Below are 19,774 nucleotides of genomic sequence, written 5' to 3' on the forward strand. Positions count from 1 at the left end.
CTCCTTGCCTGATCTTCTCTCTGCTTCTTGCAGATTTTCCTCCTGCAGGTGTCACCCTGTGCCTGATCTCTCCCTGCCAACACTCACAGATCCCAAATCTCTGTGCCCTCTCCTTGGCCTGACAGAACCCTGCCTGTTTGCAGGGCACTGGCTGGGGGCATGTTCTGTTTGCAGCTTGTAGAAAGGACAGCTCAGACTGAGCCTGATGGGTCCAGGAAAGGTGACGCTGGTGCTGTCCATGGGCAGAGTGACTGAAAGCACATTAGGGATCTCCTGTGACCCTATAATCACCAAAAGTAACAGTTCAGTTGTCTCAGACAATTGTCAAAATTCATAATTAATAATTCATAACCTACCTTTAATATTTATCCCCCCTCTCTGCCATTCTCCAAAAGCAGGAAACTGATTTCAAAGTCTTAGGAAATTTTCTCATTTTTGTTAAAATCCTTGACTTGGAATTATTCTATGACTGATTAGAACCCATCAGCATATCAGAGTTTCATGAGCATTTCACATCCTCTGCACCAAAACTACCCAGATTTGTACTCACAGAGTCTGTAGGCAGTGGGATGTTCCAGCTGCAGGAGATGGCTCCAGGAGCTGCAGCTGCATTGTCCTGCAGCCAGAGGTTCCTGTGCCAAGGGCTGGCAGTGATTCTGCCCCAGACACTTCTCAGCACTTCCCAGCCCTGATTGATTAAAGCTCTCTGTGCCTCTGTGCTGTGCCCGGGTGGGTGCAGGCAGTGCCCCAGCCCTGCTGGGCTGGCAGAAGAGCTGCTCATCAAGAGAAATGTGCTTTTGAAGCTCTTCTTGGTTACCAGGAGCTGTCTCTGTGCCAGGAGCCCTGCCCAGCTCAGCAGCACAGACACAGCACCTGGACTTTAATGAGCCTCTGGGGCTTTGTGCTCAGGCCCTGAACATCAGTCCCTGAGAGAGAGCTGAAGAAACTTCTCCAGAACTATAAGTCAGAATCCAACTCCAAAGTTTCTTGGAATTTTAATGGGTCCCACTGAGGGACACAACTGAGAAAGTGTCCCCAGACAACTGAGAAAGTGTCCCCAGGCCCCAGGCAGAGCAGAGAACTGGAGGCAGTGATGATGGGTGGGGAGAGAGAGAAACCAAGTCTTGGTGCCCCGGGGCACAGCAGAATCTGTGCCACCAAGGGCTGTGATGAGACACCTTGTCCTGAGGCACTGGGGCCTCCTGGCACAGCCCCAGCCAGGCTGGGCACTCAGTCCCTTGTCCTGCCCTCAGCATCCTCCCCTAGCCCACATCCCAGTGGCCTCAAGGATCTGCTGGAAGGAGTCCCTGGGGAGCCTTGCTCATGAATGGCCCTGTGGGTTCTTTAATGCTCCCTGAAGGGACTGCAGGTTTTTCAAAGGACTTTGTGTTTGGCTTTTGCCTTGGAGTCTCTGAGAGGTTTGTGCAATCATGGCCTCCAATTCTCTGCTGTAATTAGTCCCTTGAGAGGCTTTGAAAGTAACAACACTCAGTGGAGCTCATTATTACTTCATGGTACTTCAGTTATTTTAAGGTACTTGGTTTTTCACTTTTGATACAGACTCTGTGAGAGTTTTGTGCAATCATGGCCCTAATTATCTGCTTTAACGAGTCCCTTGAGAGCTTTGTAGTGACACTCAGTGGGGCTCATTAATGCCTAAAGATACTCAAGATTTTTAAGGTACTTTATGGATTTAAGAATACTTTTAGGTACTTTTAATGTGTTTCCTTCCCAAACTGAGTCTCTGAGAGGTTTTTGTGCCATCCTGGCTTCCAATTCTCTTTTCCAAGGAGTCCATGAGGAGCCAGTGTTGGGTATCTTCCCTGTTCCTGTTTTACAATAAAGATGTAACTGAAAGAATTTTGTAAGACTTTCTAAAAGCATCCAAACAAACATGGGACAATTAACAATACAACAACAACCACTAAGAGAATGAATAGTCCTGTTTTAGCTAGACAGCATCCAACCCTTTAGTCCCTTGGATTGGAAGAGTTTATTGAACCAGTCTTTGTTTTCCACTTGAAGCTTCTTGAACCCTTTCTTCAGTACCTGAATGCCCTTATGGATTGACTCGCTGTGGCTGGAGAGGTTAATGGAACACATGCCCTCAGAGTCTACACAGCCATGCCCATGTGCCCAGAGTAAAAACTCTATCTCTCTTTTGCAAGGTGGCATGTCTGAGGGTCTCTGTCTCTGAGAGCAGGCCACTCAATGTTAGAGAGGTAGCATTGGTTTGCTTACTTAACAGGCATCCAGGATGGTCTAATTGTCCTAAAGCTTTAGCTGCAGCCACCCAAGGTAGTCCAAATTGGGAGTGCTACCATCCGATACCTGGATTAAAGCTTGCCAAGCCATCTCTTTGGTATCATTCAATACTTCTCTGGCGATACCTACTGGTTGATCGTCTCGTAGGCTGTGTTGTCCTTCTCCAGCTAGATGGTTGATTGTCAATTCTGCCCTTGCCTCATTATTAGCATAGTCTGCTATTAATCAATTCAGCAAACACTTCCATCCCCCTTGCCATAGGGTGTATTCTGTAGGTGATAACAACATGGTCATAATATATTTTAAATCATAGGGAGTTAAGACATGTGCTTTAACCATGGCCCTCATCAGGCTATTAAAACAAGATAAGTCCTTCCTATGGTCTTTACCTGCCCTACACAGCTCCTTTATTTCCCCATAAACCAATGGCTGTTACCTGGGATTCTGCCCCCTTCTTTCATAACATACAGGGGCCACAAGGAGTTTTGAGACTATTTGCCAGTCTCCTTCCTTAACTGCTTCTTTCCAGATCCTTTCCTAGGGATCTTCTGGGGGTGAGGGGCGAGGTGGCTCTGGGGAATCCAAACTGTCTTCTCGGGAGGAAGAATACCTTGGAGGAGAATTATTTGGATTAGAAATAGTGTGACAGTTGGGCTTAGTACCTTGAGCATAGGGTTATATTGTTGCCAGAGGGTGATGTAAATGGCGCTGCCATTTTGTCAGGTGTTGGGGAGGAAGGGCCTTGATTTAGGATGGCAGACTTCAGGGCTGGTCTTCTGGAGGCATGGCCCAGGGTGGAGGTGGAATGATTGAAAGTGGGGGCATGATCTGCAGTTCTGGGGGTGGAGTCTGGAGTTCATTCAGGGCAGAATAGAAGGTTGTGGTAGCAGGAAGTGGAGGAGCCAAGGTGGAGGGAGGACGGTCAGGTTCACGGACATCTGGAAAATTTTTAATGATCCACCTCACAATTGATTTTAATTTGTTCTTTGAAGATACTTGGTCATGATCAGTGAGAATTAACTTAAAGCATCCATATACACACCTTTCTACTTTGGACTTCCAGCTGCCCATTTTTCTCTTTCTCTGCCTTAGGTGGAAGAGCCACTGGAACACCCCAAATCAGTTAAGGGATGTGGATGCATATTGTAAAAACACAGTGGCAAAATGGGAAATAATTGTTCTGCCTTTCCCCAAACCCACCTGCAATCCTACGTAGGTGCAACCATCATTGTCCCTGGAGATCCTGGCCAAGGTCCCTCAAAGCAATGATGAATGTGCCAGCCCAGCACAATCCAAAATCCCGGGGAGCACTGGCCTATCCATCAGCTAACCCCAGGTGACATGACTGAATGTCAGGGTCCCTGTTTGGGTGCCAAAGGTTGCAATGAGGGTGGCTGTGACAAACCTTTCTGGTACCCCAACTTCAGGGCAAGGGTAGTGAAAATGAAAAGAAGCAGATGCTGGGGAAGATGAAACAGGAAGGCCTTCTAAATATGATTGCCTGGCAAAAGATTTTGAGAATATGGAAACTATAAGTGAGATTGAAATGAAAGCAAGCTTTGAGATACCAAGCCTTAGTTACTGAACAACTGGAAAACAATGGTATGGCGGGCTGAAGGTAATATTCTTTTGATGAAACAATACCCTCTGCTTGAAGACAAGTCCAAGGGTCAGAGCAGACCCTACTAGCTTGTCAGAAGGAGTCCAAAGAGTAGTTTTCAGGGTTTAAAATGTAACACAGTATGGTAATGTAATGATTCTTATAGCCTGTATGTAAATGCTATAAAATTTGTATCTTGTACTATATTGGTTAGTGAAAATTAGAATATACAGCACAGAAGAAGATTTATTGTATAGTAATGGGAAGTCCCCTCCTCTTTTGGGCATCCATTTTGGGCGCCTCTTTCGAGCTCCTCTTTCGGGCCTGCTCCGAGCTGTGGCTGGCAGCTCCAAAGAAGGCCCCTGCACCCACACCCTTTGCAATAAACCACAACTTCCAAGACTTGGCTTCAGACATCTCTTGTCTCTGTCTGTCCCAATCGTCCTACCCTATGATGATTCTACAAGCAGGATCAATGGAGTTGCCCTAAAAGATCTTTTAGTAACAGGGTGAAAAACAATTAACATGGAGAAGTCGAGCACAGTATGAGGGGTGGGATTCAAAGACCTGAGATAAAGGCAAAGCAACAATATATACACTTGAGGGTAGAACACACTAGAACAATAATCATATAGGGGAAACAAGTAACCAATAAGGGAGGAGAACTTTGACAACTTAGCATAAAAATACTAAAGGCTTATGGGGGAACTCTCAAGCTCAGCCTAAGTTAAACAAATGATTGTTAGGGCTTGAAACGCACCCCCAGTTCCTCCAGGGTAAAATCTGGTTGACTCTGAGTTACAGCTGGGCTAGTTACTGCATCACTGCTTTGCACTGGTCCCTTAGGACCATACGGCCCAACAGAGCCACATGTCCTTGGTTCCACGAGGCTCCACAGTGTCACAATGGTCCCTTGGATCCATGGTGCTCTGCAGTGTCACAATAGCTGCTTCATTTCATGAGGCTCCCAAATGTCACCTTGGTCTCCATAGGAAGCAAAACATGGAGCCCCCATGTTTCAGGAGCTGATGAACGGCAACCACCAGAGGCCAAGGCAAGCCTGACTTCTCTGTCCTGGCAGGTTTGCTTGGAGCAACTCCTGGATACTTGAAATTCTGAATGTGGAATCTTAATTTCAGACATTTGTGCCTGGAGAAGGATGATTTTTTCCATACAAAGAAAAGCACAGAGCCCTTTCCTGTGTTTGGAAAATAGGTGAGTTCTAGCACTCAGGAGTCAAAGACCAGACAGACCTGTCTGTCCTGGCAGCTTTTGTCCGGCAGCAATCCTTGGATACACAGAAATTTGGAGGTAGAATCCAAATTTTGGCCTGGATACCTGGAAAAGATGGACAGTTCCTCTCCATAAAAAGTAAAGCCCAGAGCCCCAGTGTTTCAGGGGCAGATGGGAGTGGCGTTCCACATTCCAAGGTCAGCCAGACCTGTCAGATGATCCCTGGGAGGCCAAGGCAACCATACCTATTTCATGTTCCCTTGGTTCCACAGGGAACATGAACATTGTGTGCAGTGTCACAATGGCTCCTTTCTTCCATTATGCCCTCAGGTGTCATAATGGCCCCTTGGTTAAACAAGTCCTTAAGGATTCTAATGGACTCCATGGTTCCACAAGGGCCCATGATGTCCTAATGGTCTTTGGGTTCCATGAAGCCCCTCTGTGTCACCATTTCCCCTTGGTTCCATTGGGGCTCAATAGTGCAACTATGATCCCCTTGTTTCCACAACTTCCATAGTGTCACAATGGCCTCATGGAAGCATGGGACCCTGCAGGGTCACAATGTTCCTTTGGTTCCATGAGGCCCCACAGTGTCACAATGATCCCCGTGGTTCCACAAGTTCCTATAGTATAAGAATGCCCTTTGGCTCCACAACACTCCACAATGTCAAAGTGGTCTCCATAGCAAGGAAACAACAGAGACCCGGGGCAGATGAGAGGCAGTCACCAGAGGCTGAAGCTAGCCAGACTTGACTAGTATGAGCAGATTTTGTTTGGGAGAGACCCTTGGATATAGGGATTTTTTGAGGCAGAATCCTCATTTCAGACATGGTAGTCTAAAAAGAGCCAAGAAAGACAGTTCTTTTCCATAGGAAGAAAAGCCCAGAGCCCCAGTGCTTCACGGTCAGATGAGAAGTGGCCCTTGACTTGTCAAATTCAGTGGGACCTGTCAGACAGCCTCCAGGAGGCCAAACCAGGCAGACTTGTTCCATGCTCCGTTGATTTCATGGGTCCTAACACTGTCACAATGGTCTCCTTGATTCCATGAGGTCTGGCAATGTCACAATGGCTTCTTGGTTACATGAGCCCCAACACAGTCACAGGGGTCCGTTGGCCCCACGCAGCCCTGCTGTGAAACAATGGCTCCTTGTTTCTATTTAAATCAATCACAGTCAAACCACAGTTTGATTGTTGATCCTTACTTCCATAGGGCCCAAGATTTGCACAGTGGTCTCCTTGATTCAATGATTCCTAGATTCCACAGTCTCACCATAGTTTCCTTGGACCCACATTGTCACAACTGACCCATGGCTCCATGAGGTTCCGTAGTGTCACTGTGGTCGCTGTCAGAGGCTGGATGAGATCGATGTCCCCAGACACCTTGGGATGCTCAGAATGCCCTGTGGGGCCAGGGTCGGGTCAGGCCTTGGTTTGTGGTGTAACAGAGCCCTGCCCCCCTGGCCTGGCAGAGCTGTCAATCACACAGCAGGGGGTGATGTTAACCCAGCTCTGATTAGCCCAGCTGTTAATCAATCAATCATACACTAGCAGCTGGTGCTACCCTTGACAAGCTACTGGACAAGCAACTGGCAGTCCTACCCCAGGGGCAGGCCCATGAAGGCCCAGGGGGTTAAAAGCCAGAGCAGGAGGCCAGCCCATGGTCGGGATCCTGCCTTCTCCTGGGGTTCCTCTGTTGGTAATGCTGGAACCCCAGCAGTTGGTACCTATGTGCGTCTCTTTCTAGGGATCTTCTGTCTTTCTGTTGTTCTCTATTTCTTCTCCTTCTAATCCTACTTACCTGGAGCATTTTGGGGTAACTTCATATGTCAAGGATTCAAGGGTTTTAGGTTAAATGTGTGGGAATCCAAGGCACAGGGAATATTTCTCTGTCTGCTCTGAGGGGTCCTGAGCCCAGAGAACACTTCCTTACTTCCTTTCAACTTTGCCCAATGAGAGGACTTCCAGGATTTGAGGTAGATTAGAATTTACCAAAGTGTGAAATAGGTTATAGAGAGTAGTATAGTATGTCACTTGGGTGAGAAATTTAGGTTTTTGGGATTTTTAGTATGTTGTAGATAGGAAGCAAGATGGAGGGATTGGGGTGTAGTCCCTGTCTTCTTTTCCATCTACTCCATTTTCTGAAGTGTTGGTGATTGGGTGATTGGTCAAGGAAAGCACAGTGCAGAGGTTATGTGGACAGTCAAGGAATGAGTTATTGGTAGATAAGTAGAAATTACATATGTTTTAGGAGTTAGTAACTTTAAAAGACCTTGAAACCGTACATTTCAGAGCCATTTTGTGGTGTTTTCCCAGCATGCAGGCCTGGTGTGCACAGCATGCAAAACGTTAGATAAGATAGCAATAAACAAGAAGCTGAAGACTGAAAAAGTCCTGTGCATCTCCTTTTACCTGGCACAGAACTGCTATAGGAGGGTTTCCCCCATCCAGGGAGTCCCCAGAAAGCCCAACATAAAACAAACAACAAATGGTGTTATCCGAGTGGATTTTTGAATAAACACTTAGCTGACAATGTTTGTAATAAATTGGCTTTTTTCCAAATACTTGTTTACTGAAGGGTGTTGTCTTAATTGGCCAATCATGTGAAATGTGTTGATTAAAGGACCAGTGAGGTCCACCTGTAGCAAAGCAAGGTATAAAAGAAGAGGATTGAAAAAACAGTCCTTTAGCTGTTTTTTAGCCCTTAGCCTTTTGATCCGAGTCTGTGTCATCTCTGACTCAACAGTGACATTTGGGGATCTATGGGGGCTATTTGGGATCCTTTCTGCACCCTGTGACCCAGCAGGAGTTTCTCTAATAAATTTTGCCTGAAGGTCCCATTGTGCCTATGACAGGAACCTCTGTGAGTGTCTGGGACATCCTGGCTCTTTGTCAGCCTGGGGACTCCTGGGATGTCACTGTGGAGCCCCCATGAGTGCCTGTGACAGATCGGTGCCTTTGCAGCCCAAGGTCCCCTGGGATGTCACCGTGGAATGGCTGTGACTGCCTCTGACCACAGGGCTCTTTACCATCCCCAGAAATGCCTGACAGGTGTCCATGGAGCCCCTGTCTCTGCCTGTGACATTCCAGCTCAGGAACAGCCTGGAGACTCTTGGAAAGTCCCCATGGAACCCCTCTGAGGGCCTGTGACAAATCTGATCCTTAGCAGGCAAACATCAGGGGCAAACTTTTTATATGGTCAGTTTCCATGGCAACCATCACCAGCTCCCTGTTGCTATGGTCAGTTTCCATGGCAACCATCACCAGCTCCCTGTTGCTATGGTCCATTTCCTTGGCAGCTCCATGGAGACCCCATGCCAGGGGTGGTTGCCATGGACACCAGCTCAGGCCTGCAGCCAGAGCCCGTTGCCATGGCAACCATTGGCAGCCACATCCCCAGGCTCATGGGATCTCAGAACCACAGAATTGGCTGAGCTGGGAGGGACCCATCAGGATCCTCCAGTCCAACTGCTGGCCCTGCACAGGACACCCCAACAATGCCAGCCTGGGCCTGGCAGCGCTGTCCAAAGGCTGCTGCAGCTCAGAGAGCCCTGGAGCTGGGACCCTTCCCTGGGGAGCCTGGGCAGGGCCCCAGCAGCCTCTGGGCAAAAACATTTTCCTGACATCCAACCTGAGCCTGCCCCGACTCAGCTGCAGCCGTTCCCTCCACTGCTGTCCCTGGGCACCAGAGGGAAGAGGTTCCCACAGCCCCAGCCAGGGACCCGCTCCCAAGGCTGTTGCCATGGCCACCAGGGCTGGGACCAGCTGGAATGCTCGGTTTCCATGGGCCGGGGTTCAGGAATGGGATTCCCCAATTTCCTGCTCCTACTAAAACTGCGCTGCCCTTGCTGCCCTCCTGCCTCCCATGGAAAGCACAAAAGGCAAAGATCCCGGGCTGGGATAAAAACAATTTATTGGGAACACCAACGAGATAAGAAACATACAGAACAGAAACAATATTGATAACAGAAGGGATAAATAAAACTTTACAGGGAAAACTAAAACACAACTTATTGGGTCTCCCTGGCCACAATTTCCCCCTGCCTGGAAATGGCACTCCTCTCCTCAGGGAAAGAGACATAGAGAGTTCCTTTCCTGCCCCTGGCAATAACCTGAGGTGGGAGTGAATGTAATGACAGGGCCATGGCCAGACCCTCATGTTCTTCAATCCCACATCATGTCAAGGGCAGGGGCAGGACGACAGGCAGGTGTCTTCCCAGCATGGATCACAGGGAAAATGGATCACAAGGGCTCTTCTCAATGTGGGTTCTCCTATGGGTGATGAAGATAGAGCAGGCCATGAAGCTGTTCCTGCAGCTGGGGCATTTGCAGGGCCTCCCTTACTGGTGGCTCTGTTGGTGTCTTGTCAAGTGAGAGCTCTGGGTGAAGCTCTTCCCACACTGGGGACACTCAAAGGGCCTCTCCCCAGTGTGGATGCGCCGGTGCCTGACGAGAGTGAAGTTGTGCTTGAAGCCCTTCCCACAGTCGGGACAGCAAAATGGCCTCTCATCTGTGTGAATCCGCTCATGCAGGAGGAGATGGGAGCTGGTGTGAAACCTCTTCCCACATGTGGCGCACTGGTAGGGCCTCTCCCCTGTGTGGATGCGCTGGTGCCTGATGAGGTGTGAGCTGTGGTTGAAGCCCTTCCCACAGTCAGGACAGCAGAAGGGCCTCTCCTCCGAGTGAATCTGTGGGTGCTGGAGGAGCCTGGAGCTGGTGTGAAACCTCTTCTGACACTGGGGACACCCACAGGGCCTCTCCCCAGTGTGGATGCCTTGGTGGGTCACAAGGGTGGATCTGTAGCTGAAGCCCTTCCCACATTCCCCACACTCGTAGGCCCATTCCCCGGTGTGGATCATGTGGTGGCTGACCAGGTGCTTGCTCTGTTTGAAGCTCTTCCCACACTGCAAGCACTTGTGGGGCTTCTCCCTATCATGAACTGCTCATGAACCACCATCTCTGAGCTCTGCCTAAAGCTCTGTCCCCCTTCCTGGCTCTGGGTGGTTCTTTCTTCATCAGAGAATCCTGGGTTGGCTTTGGAGCCTCTCCTCCTGTGGGATCTCTGTGGCATTTCCTCCATGTTGGATTCCTCTGCACTAGAGTAGCTCAAAACGGCCTCTTTCACAAGGTTCTGATGTGGAGATTTTTCCTCCCTGGTCTCCATCCTCAGCTCCTTACCTGGGGAAGGAAGGAGAAAGAGAGGATGGGATTTGCCTCCATGCCAGAGGGAAGGAGATCCCCCCAGTGCATCACTGGCAGGATGGCATTGGCACCAGGGTTGTCCTGCAGCTGGGGGCAGTGCTGGGCTGGAAGCTGGAGCAGGAGAGAAGGGGAAAGGAGCACTGACTTCCTCCTCACCTGCCTGGGTGTCCCAGGGCATCTTCCTCTTCCTCACAGCTTTCTCCTCCATCAGGTGAAGGTTTGGGAATGGGAAATTTTGTTTTGGGAGGAAAACAAGGGATGAGCACATTGAGTTTTGTACTGGTGTGACGGCAAACATGAGGGAAAGTCTAAGTCAGAATTACAATTTAATAAGAAAATTAGGACCAAGGCAATGATACAGAAACACTGCCTTAAACTGACAGAGTCAGGATATAAACTGACACCCTGTTGGTCAAGGTGGTGGTAGCAGTCCGATTAAATGGTGGGTGCAATCCTGTTGGAGTGATGAATGTGATTCTGTCAGAGCAGTGATCCTGTAGAAGGGTCTGGTCTTCCTCTGAAGGTCCAGTGGTGGTATGGAGCTCTTGTCCTCTGGGAATCCAGTAGGCAAGCTGCTCCTGGTGTTGCAAGGCTCAGCTTATATCCAGGTAGGAATGCTTGGTTCCTCCCTAGGCGGAGCATCCCACAAGGGGATGATGGAATTTTATCAGTCCTGCAGTGACACTCAATGGCCCATTCACAGAAGATATCTCCCCTGGAGGGCATTATCAGGGGTGAGTCATGCAAGAGATAAAGAACACTGCCCCGCCTTTTTATAACATTTGATGAAGATGGGGATTGCAAACATGCATTTGGTTACATCTTACATTGCAGCCTGAAATGGTGGGGTAATCGCTGCTCAGGGGGTGAACACCACCCCTCTTACCCAAACTTGCTCAGGTGTAAAACCCCTACCATGGGATGGCAACACACACACAGGGGAGAAAGTCACACTCGCCCTGCTCCAGGGGAGGTCTCTGTCCCTGTCACTCCCTCTCTCTCCCCCTCCTTTTCTCTTTTTTCAATCTCACTCTCTACTTCACATTTACTGTTTAATAAAATCTACTTTGGATTTGGTCTCGTTAGCACCTTAATTGGGGCAGAGGCATCTCTCTACCAGTTTTCTTAACCATATTGCAACAATATTTTGGCACAGTGAGTTCAGGCACTGTTCTTTGACCCCAAGTGCCTTTGAGTACAGCATGGTTCCCTCCACTGAGGAGGTTGTGGTTCTTTCTGAAAGAACTCTGGGAAACATGGACACAGCTTCCTTTGAGCAACTTTTGGGAGAACTGATGAGGAAAATGGCCATTGTGGGTGGCCAGTGTAAAGTAAATGTTTTGTTGTCCTTCCGGAACAGTTTGTTAAAATCACTGGAGGAAAGGGAGCAAATGTTACCAGAGAGACTGACAAGGTTCATTCACACTGCGGTGAGGAACACAAGGCTGCTGGACGTCCTATAAGATGCCCAGCCCAAGTTGCAAAATTTCCATATAACTCCGGCCAGGGGTCTCTGGGAGGATTTTTTTGGAGAGTGTTCAGAGCTGGCAGATCTCTTGAGCCTCGGATATCTCCGGGCTCCCTAAGAGGAGCTTTTTCAGGGGCAGAGGACCTGTGATCACCCCTCGGGAAGGTCCCGGGGGTTCAAAATAGGGATGGCCCGGTACCGAGAGGGCGGGACATTGATTTTGGGGATCCCCATGAGAGCCAGGGCTGTGGAACGGGGGACGCCCGGGGTGGGGAGAGGGGAAGGGGCGATACTGGAGCTGGGGGACCCCCGACAGCCCGGAGATGAGGCGGGGACAGGACCCCCTCACCCTGACAGGGGCGTGTCCTGGGGTGGCTTCATGGTGCTCGTAGCCCCATCGGTCTATTTAGCCCAGAAATGAGTTCTGCACCTTTAAGGCTGGTTCTGAGAGCGAAGGGGAGGAAGAAGAAGCTGCAGTTTGTTTTCAGAAACTGCACTCACTCCTCTACATTCCATTTGCTGGATGGAGAGACAGCAGGACAGAGCTCTCCTTTGCTTTTAGTTAGTTTTTAGGTCTCTGAGGCAGAGAAGTTCCCTGGACTGTGGGTTTTCTTTTTCTTTGGAGCTGTTTAAATCTGCTCTGGACTGAACACCCAGAGAGCACCAGCAGCTTGCACCTTTGGCCCACCTGGCAGGGCCTGGGCCATGGCATTTCCAGTGCTGGAGGGGCTGATAACAGACTGATAAGAGACTGATAAGAGACTGATAAGAGACTGATAAGAGGCTGAGTGAGCCGAGCTACAGACCACGGAGACTTTATGAGTTTCTCATCTCTTTTGGAGTAGCAGGAGGTAGTATTGCTTAATATTGTTCAAATTTTGCTGGTGAATGCTTTGCCTGTTAAATAAAGGGTTTTTTTAACTATTCTCCGAGAATTTTCCCAAACTGGCCGAGGGTTGGGCTGCTGAATCTGCATTGTAGAGGAAACTCCTTTTGGAGACTTTCAACCAAATTTGCCCTAAACCAGGACAGGGTGGTGGAAAGAAGGGGGAACCCCAAGTGGCTGGATTGAGGGGAGGCTGGAGAGGGGGACCCTGGGACTCCAAAAACTCCCAAAATCCAAAAGCAGGACCCTGGAGAGGGGAATCCCCTGCAGCCCTGAGATGGGGGACCGCCAGAACCCGAGAGGGATTAAACTGGACATGGGACACTCCTGGTAGCCTTTTTTTATTCACTCTTGATTTTGGGACATCAGGTGACTTCTAGAGATTGACTTGGGCAAGAGGAATCCCAGACTGAAGGCATTCACACCTTGTTTTTCCCAAACCAGGTTTTTCCCCAGACTATGTCATAGAGACATCCCCCCTGTCTCACTCTGGGTGAGCTCAGTCCCAAACTTGACCCAGATCCTGGTCTCAATCTCATTCCATATTTAGACATCCTCACAGTTCTGTACTTTATCTCATCCCAGTCTCAGACTTGTCTAGCCCCAGACCCAGTCCCAATCCCAGCCCTAAAGCCAATACCACTTTTAGCCTTAACCCCAATCCCAGCTCTAATCCAAATCTCAGCTCCAACTCCAACCCAAGCCCCAGTTGCAGCCCCTCCCTAAATCCTCAGCCCCAAACCAAATCTCAGGTTCAGCCCTTCTGGGGCTTTGTGGGTGTCTCTGTCCCTCTGACCCCAATGATGTTTGGGTGGGGTCACAGCAGGGCTGAGAGGGACAGAGACCCCCCAGCCTCCCCAGATGTGAGAAGGTTGGAGAGCCCCCCCAGCCCAGAGCACCCTCAGCGGTGAGAGGGACACACAGCCCCTGGTCTCCAGCCCTGCACAGGCATTGCCTGAGGCCAGAGGGATGGAGACCCCCCCGAGCATCCCTCAGGACACAGCGACAGAGACCCCCAAGCATCCCCTGGGGTGAGAGGGACAGAGACTGCCCTGAGCACCCTCTGGCACAGGAGTGAGAGGGAGGGAGACCCCCCCAGGCATTCCCTGGGGTGAGAATGATGGAGACCCCCAGGGGAATGGCCTGGGGAGAGAGGGACAGGGACACCCCCTGAGGAATGGCCTGGGGTGACAGGGAAAGGGAAACTCCCTGGGGAATGGCCTGGGGTGTGAAGCCCCAAAACAGATAGCCTTCAAGAAATAATGAGTTAAAACATAGAATGTGAGGCATTTAAGGAAGGCATAGTATTAGGAAACACATAGAGCAATTAATCAGCTAAAACATGGAACACAACGACAGGAAAGAGATAGGGATAAGAAGAACGGATGGGCTAAGCATGTTCAGAGCCAACAATGTCAAACTGACCCTAAGGACTTTGCCAAGCCATAGAGACCAAGCCAAGTACACCGGGAATTGGCCAAATTAGGAAAGGAGTTCAAAAGTTTAAGGAGGAAGACTTATCAGGAGACCCCAGCCCATGATGAAGCCAACCGGAACGACCACGAAGATGATCCTCAAAAGAGGTGTCCCCGCCCACGCTCCGCCTACACCACTCCCCCTATGAATATTCATGCAAAGATATGATTATGTATATGATCTGATGTAATCTTATATTCAAAACTGTATAAAAGGCTTGCTTTGTTATGGGAAACTCAGAAATCCATTTTGTGATTTCTCCGATGCGTCGCAATAAAATACCTCCTGCTTATCTGACTTAACCTGAGTCTCTTAAGCAGTTATTCTCGCCTTTTGGGGCAAAATTCGGCATCATTTTCTGGCGACCCAGATGGGTCCAGACAGGAGACCCAGGCCTTGAGGGGTCCTCCCCGAGCCGGGTCCGGGGTCGGGATCCTCTGGGCGCCCCTGACGAATTTTTGTCAGAAGAGACTTCCCCCCCGGACCAGTGCTTCTGGTGGACAAAGAGTACCCTGCATCTCCTGCTCCAATTAAGAGGTATTTCAATTGTTTATTGGTTTTGGAATAAAGCGCTTTGTTGGGAAACGGGGGTCAGACGTGACTGCCCAAAGGGAAAACTGGAGGACGCCCCGGTAAAGAATCCCAGCTGGGTTAGAGTCCCGGTAATAGAAACGCAGGTTAAAGTCCTGCTACTGGGTTAGAGTCCCGGTAATAGAAACGCAGGTTAAAGTCCTGCTAGTGGGTTAGAGTCCCAGCATTTGGTTTTGTGAACGTAGAAAAAAAAAAAAAAAAAAGAGAAAAAGAGAAAATGCAGGTTAAAGTCCTGCTGGAAGGAGTATTTGTTTATCTTAGTATCTTTGGTCTGTTTTTACTGTGTGAGAAACTGTTTTTAACATTGTGTTTAATGTTATAATACTGTGGATTAAGGGTTAAGAACTAAGATTGCTCTCTGAGAGGTCTGTCAGCCGATGATCTTTTTGTGTCTGTTCTATGTGTCTGTTGCAAAATCTTACAGGAAACATCTTTATACTGTCTACGGTTGCGATTGCATGAATCTGGCAAACTGGCATCTCACGGTCTGTAGGCAACCTCTCGTGACCAAACCTGGTAAAACAGTCCGTTCTGATATAGACCATAAGGTAGGAACTATTTCATAAAGGTGTGTGGGTGTGGGTGAGAGTGAATGAAACGCAGCATCGCTGCGAAGCAGGAGGGAGTCCCACTCTGCATTGGCTTACAGTGCTTGCGAGAAAGGGACTGATCGGGTTAAACAGACACAGGGAATAGCCATGGGAGGTCAACAGAGTAAGGACATAAATATGAAAACCCCCTTAGGATGTATCTTAAAGCACTGGAAGGACTTGGGAGGGATTCCAGGGGGAAACATCAGTAAAAAGACACTTCTTAAATATTGTACACAGTGGTGGCCATTGTATAAGTTAGATGACAATGAGAAATGGCCACCGGAGGGAACAACTAATTATAACACTATTTTACAACTGATGCTCTTCCTCCGCCGACTTAATAAATGGGACAAAGTGATGTATGCTGACATGTTCTTTACCCTAAGAAATAAACCGGAGTGGCAAAGGGAGTGCGGGATAAATGTAGCACCTCAGGACCCCCTGGTGCTAGCCCTGGAAAAGGATAAGAAAGGTTCAAAGCCTAAAGAACGTTGCTGTGATGCATGTAGCATTGGGCAACAATGTCTTAAATTAACAAGAAGGGATAGTGGAAAGGAGAGCGAAATAAGCCTGTGGGAATACCATCCATTCGCCCCAGGACGGGAAGGGCCTCTTCCCAGGCCAAAAGAGGAACAAGGGGATCCTAGCCCATTAAAGGAACTAGAACGATGGTGGAAATCTAAGTTTGGGCACAGCCCTCAGAAATTAGACAACAGCTGGGAGGAGGATAGCCCATTAAGATTGGGGATTGAAAAGAAAGAAAGCAGCCCGCAGGGACCAGATAGTACACAGGGGTCGGGGAGCTACAGGGATGCTGACAGCCCACCCAGACTAGAAGTTGAGAGGGAAGAAGGCAGTCCACATGGAACAGAGAGCCGAGGGGAGACACGCAGCCTGCCCAAACTAAGCCCATGTGGGGATAGTAGCACACCTAGGAATGGAAGTTTAAGGAAATCAGGTTCCTGTAGAATAGAAACCAGCACACCAAGGACGGGAGACAAAAGTAACTCACTGGCAAAGTTAAAATATAGTAAGAAGAATGACAGTGAGACATGCGAAAGGGAGGCAGAGAACAGCTCACAGAAGCTGAATATAGTAATTCAGATAGAGGATAAGAGAGATGGAAGAGGAACGGAAGATGACGGGGACAGTAGCCCGGAACAAAATAGGCGCCGGCAGATGTGGGAAGAAAGGCGACAGATGCAGAGCGCAAGGCGGTTGGATTGTGTAAACCACGCTAGGGGAGTAGTAGGAAAAGAGTTAACGGAAATAGAGGGGGAAGATGAAGAACGGGAAAAGGGAAAGAGAAAAGAGAAGAGAAAGAATAGGGGAGACATTGAGGCGCAAGAGGAAGATCCCAGAGAGGGGACCAGCCACTCGTATTATACCAGATCTGTAGCACGGAGGGAAGCAAAGCAAAGAGAGGAAGGAAACCATACAATAGCCCCTCTCTGACAACTTATGCCAATGGTAGGGGAAAGGACTAGGATAAAGGTGCCATTCTCCACGAGTGACCTGAACAATTGGAGGGATGAGGCAAGGAACTTCAGGAGAAATCCAGAGGGAGTAGCAAAGAGGTTTGAAATAATGGCAAGGAATTTAGACATTGATTGGGAAGATATAGAGGTGATGCTGTCAGAATTGACAGATACAGAAAAGGAACTCGTATTGGAGACAGGGAAACAACATGCTCAAGTATTATCAGGGAGACTAGAAGATAATTTCCCCAGCAGTAAACCAGAATGGGACCCGGGCAACGAAGAGCACTATCGGCAGCTAGTGCAGTATAGAAAACTGATAGCGATGGGCTTGCGTAATGCGATCCCTAAGGCTATCAATTGGTCGATGCTATATGACATCAGGCAGGGAAAGGATGAGACCCCATCAGAGTTTTTGGATAGACTTAGGGCAGCCATGAGACAATACACACCCCTGGACCCAGCAACGGAAGAAGGGAAACAACACCTGTTAGGATTAATGATGGGACAGAGTAACCCAGACATCAGGAAGAAATTGCAAAAGCTTGAACATCCAGAAAATAAAAACCTGGAGGCCTTGCTAAATGAGGCCTGGAAGGTATATAATAATAGAGAAGTTGAAGAGAAGAAAAAGGAAGACAGGAGTATAGCTCGAGTAGTGGCTGTGGCAGTAGCAGCTCAGAAGACAGGTTACTCGGAACCTGGAACCAGGGGAAGGGGTAGAGGCAACCCAGTAGGAGGGGGAGGGAGACTCCAACCCCACCCAACTAGAGTAGGGCCAAATCAATGTGCGCACTGCCTACAGACGGGACACTGGAGGCGAGAATGCCCCCAACTAAGGGAAAGGCTAATGGCCACTACTACTACCACACATCAGGATAGTGAATGAAGGGGACCGGTGGGCCGTACCCTAGCAGACCCACTGGTTAAAATGGAGCTAGGGGAAGGTAAAAAGGAATTGGACTTTTTGATTGATACGGGAGCAACTTTTTCGGTCTTAAATCAAGAATTGGTACCTAAAAGTGATGAATTTGTACAAGTTGTGGGAGCAACAGGCCAACCAGAAAAGGCTTACTTTTTGAAACCCATTAAATACAAAATTGGGAAACAAATGGGAATTCATCAGTTCTTATATTTACCAAATTCACCAAAGCCCTTATTGGGAAGAGACCTATTGGAGAACTTGGGAGCCATAATAAAGTTCAACAAAGACAAATTGGAATTTCAGGTAAATGAGGAACGACTGATTACAGCTCTAAGCCTAACAATCAGTTGTGTGGAACCTAAACCTGAGAATCACAATTTTGAGCGAATCCTGAGCGAGGCATACCCATTGGTGTGGGCTACTGATATACCTGGGAAATCAAAGCAAGCAGCACCGATTGTTGTTGAACTTAAAATTGGAGCAAGACTGGTGGTAAGGAAACAGTACCCTCTGAGGATAGAAGACAGGAAGGGGATTGAGCCCATAATCAGAAGGTTTTTGAAATTGGGGTTATTGGTAGAATGTGAATCGGATTTTAATACACCAATCCTGCCAGTAAAGAAACTTAATGGAACTTATAGACTAGTTCAGGATCTGAGAGCAGTAAACGAAATAACCAAGACATTGCATCCAGTGGTTGCTAATCCATACACGCTTTTAACTAGACTGAAGGATAATTTGGCCTGGTTCACCGTATTAGATTTGAAAGACGCATTCTTCTGCCTTCCCTTAGCTCCCGAGAGTCAAAAGATTTTTGCCTTTGAGTGGGAATCTGTAGATAGAGGAAGAAAGACCCAACTTACCTGGACAGTATTGCCCCAAAAATGGACCAATTCTCCCACGATTTTTGGGAATCAGTTAGCCAAAGAATTAGAACAGTGGGAAAGGCCACTGGGAGATGGCACCCTTCTGCAGTACGTAGACGACCTCCTAATAGCAACAGTGACAGAGGAAGAATGCATTGAATGGACTATTTCCTTGTTAAATTTCCTGGGTTTAAGTGGATATCGAGTCTCTCAGCAGAAAGCACAGCTGGTGCAAAAAGAAGGGGTGTACTTGGGATACGAGGTCTCCAGAGGACAGCGATCCCTGGGGGCAGCTAGAAAAGAGGCCATCTGTCAGATGCCTAAACCAGAGACAGTGAGAGATCTGCGTGCCTTTCTGGGAATGACAGGTTGGTGTCGGCTATGGATCTACCAGTACGGGATACTCGCTAAACCACTGTATGATTTGTTGAAGGAAACTAAGGACGTTCTAGTTTGGACTCCCGAGGCAGAAGGGGCCTTCAGGAGGTTGAAGCTGGAACTAATGAGAGCACCAGCCTTAGGTCTCCCAGATGTATCAAAACCATTCTGGCTGTTCTCTCATGAACGACAAGGGATGGCCCTAGGAGTCCTAGCCCAGCAGTTGGGACCACACAAGAGAGCTGTGGCCTACTTCTCCAAGCGATTGGATGAAGTAAGTAAAGGATGGCCAGGCTGTCTGAGGGCAGTGGCCGCAGTGATAATCAACATAGAGGAGGCCAGGAAGCTCACGTTGGGCCAAAGGGTGACTGTGTTAGTATCTCACACTGTGTCGGCTGTGCTGGAACAGAAAGGCAACCACTGGTTGTCGCCTTCCAGATTCCTAAAATACCAGGCCATTCTGGCTGAATCAGATGATGTAACCATTCAGGTAACTAACATTGTGAATCCAGCTTCATTTCTAGAAGGGAGAGCCCCAGCAGAACCCATCGAACATGACTGCCTGGAAACAATTGAAGCCGTCTACTCCAGTCGCCCAGATCTCAAAGAAGAGCCGTTCGAAGATGCGGACAACTGGTTCTCGGATGGCAGCAGCTTCGTGAAGCAAGGAGTAAGAATGGCTGGCTATGCAGTCACTACTACAGAAAGGGTAATTGAGTCGAACCCCTTGCCTGCAGGGACTTCAGCCCAAAAGGCAGAGCTGATAGCTCTGACTCGAGCCCTGGAATTGGCAGAAAACATGCAAATTAATATATG

Source organism: Melospiza melodia, chromosome 7, assembly GCF_035770615.1.
Source record: "Melospiza melodia melodia isolate bMelMel2 chromosome 7, bMelMel2.pri, whole genome shotgun sequence".
NCBI classification, from domain to species: domain Eukaryota; kingdom Metazoa; phylum Chordata; class Aves; order Passeriformes; family Passerellidae; genus Melospiza; species Melospiza melodia.